We start from the raw sequence: 6,000 nt of genomic DNA, 5'->3' as shown, positions 1-6,000 counted from the left end.
GCCGATGGTTGACAACAGACACTAAGTCACGTTATTGCTTGGATTTTACGGCGCCACCTTAAATCCCTGAACTTCACATTTTAACGGAAAAAAAGAGCAACGCGACTTGGATGTAACGAGTAACGAGACAGTTTTGTAGAAATGTAGTGAAGTAGAAAGTACAGATACTTACTGTAAAATGTAGTGGAGTAAAAGTAGAAAGTCCCCATTATTAAATCTACTTAAGTAAAGTACTGATACACGAAAACTGTACTTAAGTACAGTAACAAAGTACTTGTACTTCGTTACTTCCCACCACTGGTTAATAGTTTGAGTCATGCAGAACTGATTTGACCATTTCCATAGCAACAATCAGAAGCAAGATATTCCCCCAGAACTACAGTGAGCTCATTGTAGCTATGACCTCATCTATGACATAGATCAAAGGACATCTGAGGTTATGAATGCTTGGGTCTCAAAACAGGAGGTTATATTCAAGCATCTCTTTAGCAGTGTGTTAGACAAATATTTTGACAATGGAGAAGATTGCTTTCACATCCATGTTTTTTCCGATTACCTTTGGTGCAGGATATTTGGTCACCAAAGGAGTGAGGAAACTTTGCAACAAGCTGTTTCCTGGGGTGACATTTGACACAAGAAGCTATAGGGATGAGTCCATCGAGTACGATGAATTTGACTCCTATCTTTTCAACCCTTCCCCGGCTGGGGAGTCAGCCTCTGCTCTTATGATAGCAGCACTAGAGGAATGGAGCCATCAAAAAAGGTCTGCCGAAAAGGAGACCCTTGATTCCGAAAGCGCCACCTCTGCACTTATAATAGCGGCATTGAATCACTGGACCCGTCGAAAGAAGACCAAACGGTCTCAAGGAATCTCACGAAAGCGGCATTAGAAGACCGGACACCTAAAGAGAGATCTGCCCTAGGGGACGATTTGGCTGATCTTTCATCAGAGGAAGTTTCCTCTGAAGAGACTTTGACTTGTGCACTGGATCCCTATCATGTACGACATCTTATGATACCGGAATTTGCCCCAAGGAGAACTCACAATCAAAGTGCTAAACAGCCTGAAAGTCACCCTAGAAAGTCTTGCTGTTCTTTGTCTTGAAGGACAGCATGTTGCATCTGCCCCGGCTGGGGCAGTTTGCTCATCAGGCCACAGCACAGAGAAATATCATTCAGGTCGGTCTGATGGAGAAAATGCTGATGAATAGAACGATTTCTCCATTCCTCCTAACGTGCATAGATTGAGAAGGGTTGGAGAGAAAAGGAGGAAAAAGAGGCGAAAAAGCTGAACCTCTGCTCTAATGAGCGGCAAACTTCCCCGGCTGGGGAAGTTTGCCTCTATCGTCTGCTCTGACGATAGAGCCATTAGAAGACCGGACCCATCAAGAGAGATCTGTCCTATTGAGCGATTTCTCAAATCTCAAAGAAGAAACTTCCCCGGCTGGGAACGTTTGCCTCTATCGTCTGCTCTGACGATAGAGGCATTAGAAGACCGGACCCATCAAGAGAGATCTGTCCTATTGAGCGATCAAATCTCAAAGAAGAAACTTCCCCGGCTGGGAACGTTTGCCTCTATCGTCTGCTCTGACGATGGAGGCATTAGAAGACCGGACCCATCAAGAGAGATCTGTCCTATTGAGCGATTTCTCAAATCTCAAAGAAGAAACTTCCCCGGCTGGGAACGTTTGCCTCCATCGTCTGCTCTGAAGATAGAGGCATTAGAAAACTGAACCCAACAAGAGAGATCTGTCCTAGGGAACGATTTCTTTAATCTTAAAGAACAAACTTCCCCGGCCGGGGAAGTTTGCGGTGGAAAGGAGACTGTTGAGTCTAAAGCTCAACCTCTCTTCTGACGAAAACGGAATTAGAAGACTGGACCTGAACCTGAAGAGACCACTGTCCAGGTAATGATTTTTCCAATTTTCCCTAGCAACAAACATGGATACAGGGATATGATTATGGATATGGATGGATATGTTAATGAACAGTGAAAAAGTTGCGTAAAGTGTAAGGGAGTTGTAATTACAACTGTCCATCCATTTCATCCATCCATTTTCTTCCTCTTGGTTCAGGACGTGGAGGTAGCAGCTTACGAAGGGAGGTCCAGACTTCCCTCTCGCCAGCCACTTGTTCCATGTCCTCTGGGGGAATCAGAATGCGTTCCTAGGCCAACAAGGAGACATAGTCCCTACAGCGTGTCCTGGGTCTTCCCCGGGCTCTCCTCCCGGTGGCACGTGCCTGAAACAGCTCACCAGGGAGGCGTCCAGGAGGTATTCTGACCAGATGCCTGAGCTACCTCAACTGGCTCCTCTTGACGTGAAGGAGCAGTGACTCTACTCTGAGTCCCTCCAAGATGATCGAGCTTCTCACCCTATTTCTAAGGGAGAGCCCAGACACCCTACAGAGAAAACCCATTTCAGCTCTTGACGTGGAATGTCAACTCTCTGGTGGGGAAGGAGCCGGAGATGGTGTGTGAGATTGAGAGGTTTTGGCTAGAAATAGTCGGTTCTACCTCGACGCTTGGCTCCGGTTCTGTAACCAGTCTTCTCGAAAAGATTACCCACCCTTCTTGGAGTCCTTGGAGGGGGTTTTAATTTAATAATAATTAAATTATTATTTAATTATAATAATTAAACAATAATCTAATTATTATATTAAATTATATAACAATTAAATTATATAATAATACAATTATTATTTAATAATAAGAAATATTATAAACATGATAATAATAATAATAATAATAATAATAAATATTACTATTTATTATAAATAGTAATATTATTTATAAGAATATAAATAATATGTATATTATTTATATATTGTTATATATAAATAATATATATTTATAACAAACACACTGTTTTTTATAATTAAAAAAACTCCAACGTGTTTTCCTTAAAGAGGAATCACCTCCAACCAGATGTTGGACTTGATTTTATTTCAATGTCATTTGTGAACGTTAGAGTGGAGCTATAAAAGTTGAAAAAAGTTATCATTTTGGAGAAACTCTCATCAACATCAATACTTCCACTAAATAAGAGGCAAAAAAAGTAGCTTGATAGAGGATAAGCCCCTCAGACTTTGAGCTCAAAGCGAGATGTCCAAAATATCCATCCATCCATTTTCTATACACCCTTGTCCCTAGTAGACAATTTATTTAATTTCAAATAATTATCACGGTAGAAGCCATTTGTTTGTTAAATACTTAATGAAACATATATACCGTGTTTGATGTTTGTTGTAAATGACATATAGTCACAAAGAACGAGATAATTAGTCTAAGTTTGTCGTTTATTGAACGTTCAGAAACTGCAGGGGCTGTGATGCGCCACAGCAGAGGTAAACAAAGGTAAAACAACCTGAACAGGTGATCAACTAAAAACATCTCCTACCTTTTTACTCTCCTTCTCTCATTGTCATTTAAGCACACCCGTTGCCCTGACAACCGCCTGCGCAAGCCATAACATTCAGTCCGTTACAATATTAGGTTTTCAGGCTTGACATTTATTTTGCGATCATTAATAAGCCTCTCTGAACACAGCGGTGGTTGATTAGTTAATTTTAAACTCCTGCTCCGCTCGTTATTTTGGCCTGGAACCGAAACGCACAGATTTGCGCAACACCTTGTAGAAACAATAATTACTGAGATCATTATTTTTGTTGGGTCTTTAATATGAACATCTTGTTGACTTTTTAAAAATTTTGTTGTTGTTGTTGTTCTTTAATAAAGTTACGAACATTTTGATAAGGAGCCAGAGGAGGACGTGCTGGTTTCAGCGTCCTGGCGGCGTTCAGTTTGTCACCTACCGCCGAGATCGACGTATTGCACCGCTGCTCTAGCAAATGCTCAGAAACAACATGAAATGGGGAAAAACCTATTTATTAACTAATTAAGTCGTATTTTAGATCGTTCTTGAAAAACTAATCAGTCACGGCTGATTAGTGGCTGCACCTGCACCCACTGATTTTTTTTACAGCAGACAGCCGCTCCCCTCTCTTGCAGGTACTGCGTACCCCCGCTAAATCTTTTAGGGGTACGCAGTACCTGACCGTACGCCCTTACTTTCACCCCTGCTCGCAGGCAGACAGACTTTCATGGTCTGTCCGCCTGTGACAGACCATCAGTGGTGGAGAAAGTACTCAAAAAATTTACTTAAGTAAAAGTACAAATACACAGTCAAAAATGTACTCAAGTAAAAGTCAAAGTACCACATTAACATTTTACTTAAGTAAAAGTAAAAAAGTACTGGCTTTTAAAAATACTTAAGTATTAAAAGTAAAAGTACTCGCTGAATGCATCACTTAATCGCTAATATCATTAAGTGTGCCGATCGTATTTAATTTTAATAGATCAGAAATGTGCCATTTTAATGAACACTACCACAGATTAAACATGTTCTTATTGTGTTTATTCTCTGTAACAGTTTAGACTTAGATATGTGATTCTATGAATCATAATTTCAGGGATGGAAACATTTTGTCTCCTGTCCTAACATAGCATGAACTTCATTAGTGACATTTATTTAGAAAAAAATCTAACTGAAAGGGGATGTAAAGAAGGTGTGGGCGGGGTGGAGGATATGCAACCAAGGAGCCATGTAGCAGAGTTGTAGTCAAGACCACCGAACCCAAGACCAGCGCCCTGCGCTAAATGACACAATAACATTAAGTTTACCTATCAAAATTGGTTTTCAGATTGATCTGAAAGATCCACATTCCCATAAAAACACCTAGATAGTCAATACTTAAGAGCTGAAATGAATTTAGCCAGTATCAATTAAAACTCACTTCATTCTGTTTTGCTTTCATCGCTGTGCTACAATCCGAAGAGGTCTCCTGCCATCCCTAGAAAAATAACGCCCTGGGCGGTTGCCCATATTGCCCATGTCAGAAACCACAACTGAAACATCGCAATTAACGGTAAATAACGTTCAACTATGAACACTGTCCAACGGCGCAACAAGTAACCAAGCAGAAGGAGCACCGTGACTGTTTTCATCCTCCCTCCCACTGCGATGCTTGCCACCATGACAGGAGACGAAATCAATCAATGAGCAATGAGCATGCTCTGCATTCATACATTCAACTTTTACTTATTCAACGATTAAATAAATGTGTGTGTGTGTATATATATATAGCTACCGCAGTGTACACAAGAACAAAGAACGGCTCTAAGTGAGGCTTCAGTCCTTAGGACTTAGTAAAGATCCGTCCAGATGAATCGGATCGTTCGTGAATGTTATATCACTATATTGCAGACTTTGGTCACAGCGTTGTCCTAAGCAACACCTCAGTCAACACCTCCACACAATAATTCAGCGCATGAGTGACAACTTTTTTTCATCGCAGATGCAACATGTGTCTCTATACAGCTAGCTTAGCTAACATCACTTCCACAGATCTTACCTTTCTTTAAGCTTTCCTTCCAAGTGACGCTAAAAGTTGGACGACGTCCCACCGTCTGTGAAAGCGAAGCGCTGGTGATTTTACATGTCGCCATATATTACGATTTATGCAGCCATTATCGATTAAACAGACATCTTCTCCCGCTCAGAGGAAACCACTGCGCATGTCTGGAGCTCCGCGTGAGAGTAAAGGTGGAGCCGATGGGTGACAACAGACACTAAGTCACGTTATTGCTTGGATTTTACGGCGCCACCTTAAATCCCTGAACTTCACATTTTAACGGAAAAAAAGAGCAACGCGACTTGGATGTAACGAGTAACGAGACAGTTTTGTAGAAATGTAGTGAAGTAGAAAGTACAGATACTTACTGTAAAATGTAGTGGAGTAAAAGTAGAAAGTCCCCATTATTAAATCTACTTAAGTAAAGTACTGATACACGAAAACTGTACTTAAGTACAGTTACTTCCCACCACTGGTAAAAACTAATGCAAGCCACTGCTTAAACAGTATGAGAGATGTAAGGTTGCAGTTTTGCTTCTTTGATTTAAGGCCAGTATGAGGTTTGGAATATATTCCAATATTCCAAAA

This window comes from Poecilia reticulata, chromosome 14 (genome assembly GCF_904066995.2).
Source record: "Poecilia reticulata chromosome 14, P_reticulata-male-v2, whole genome shotgun sequence".
In the NCBI taxonomy this organism is placed as follows: Eukaryota; Metazoa; Chordata; class Actinopteri; order Cyprinodontiformes; family Poeciliidae; genus Poecilia; species Poecilia reticulata.
The sequence above is the reverse complement of the archived record's forward strand: the minus strand, read 5'-3'. Positions refer to the sequence as shown.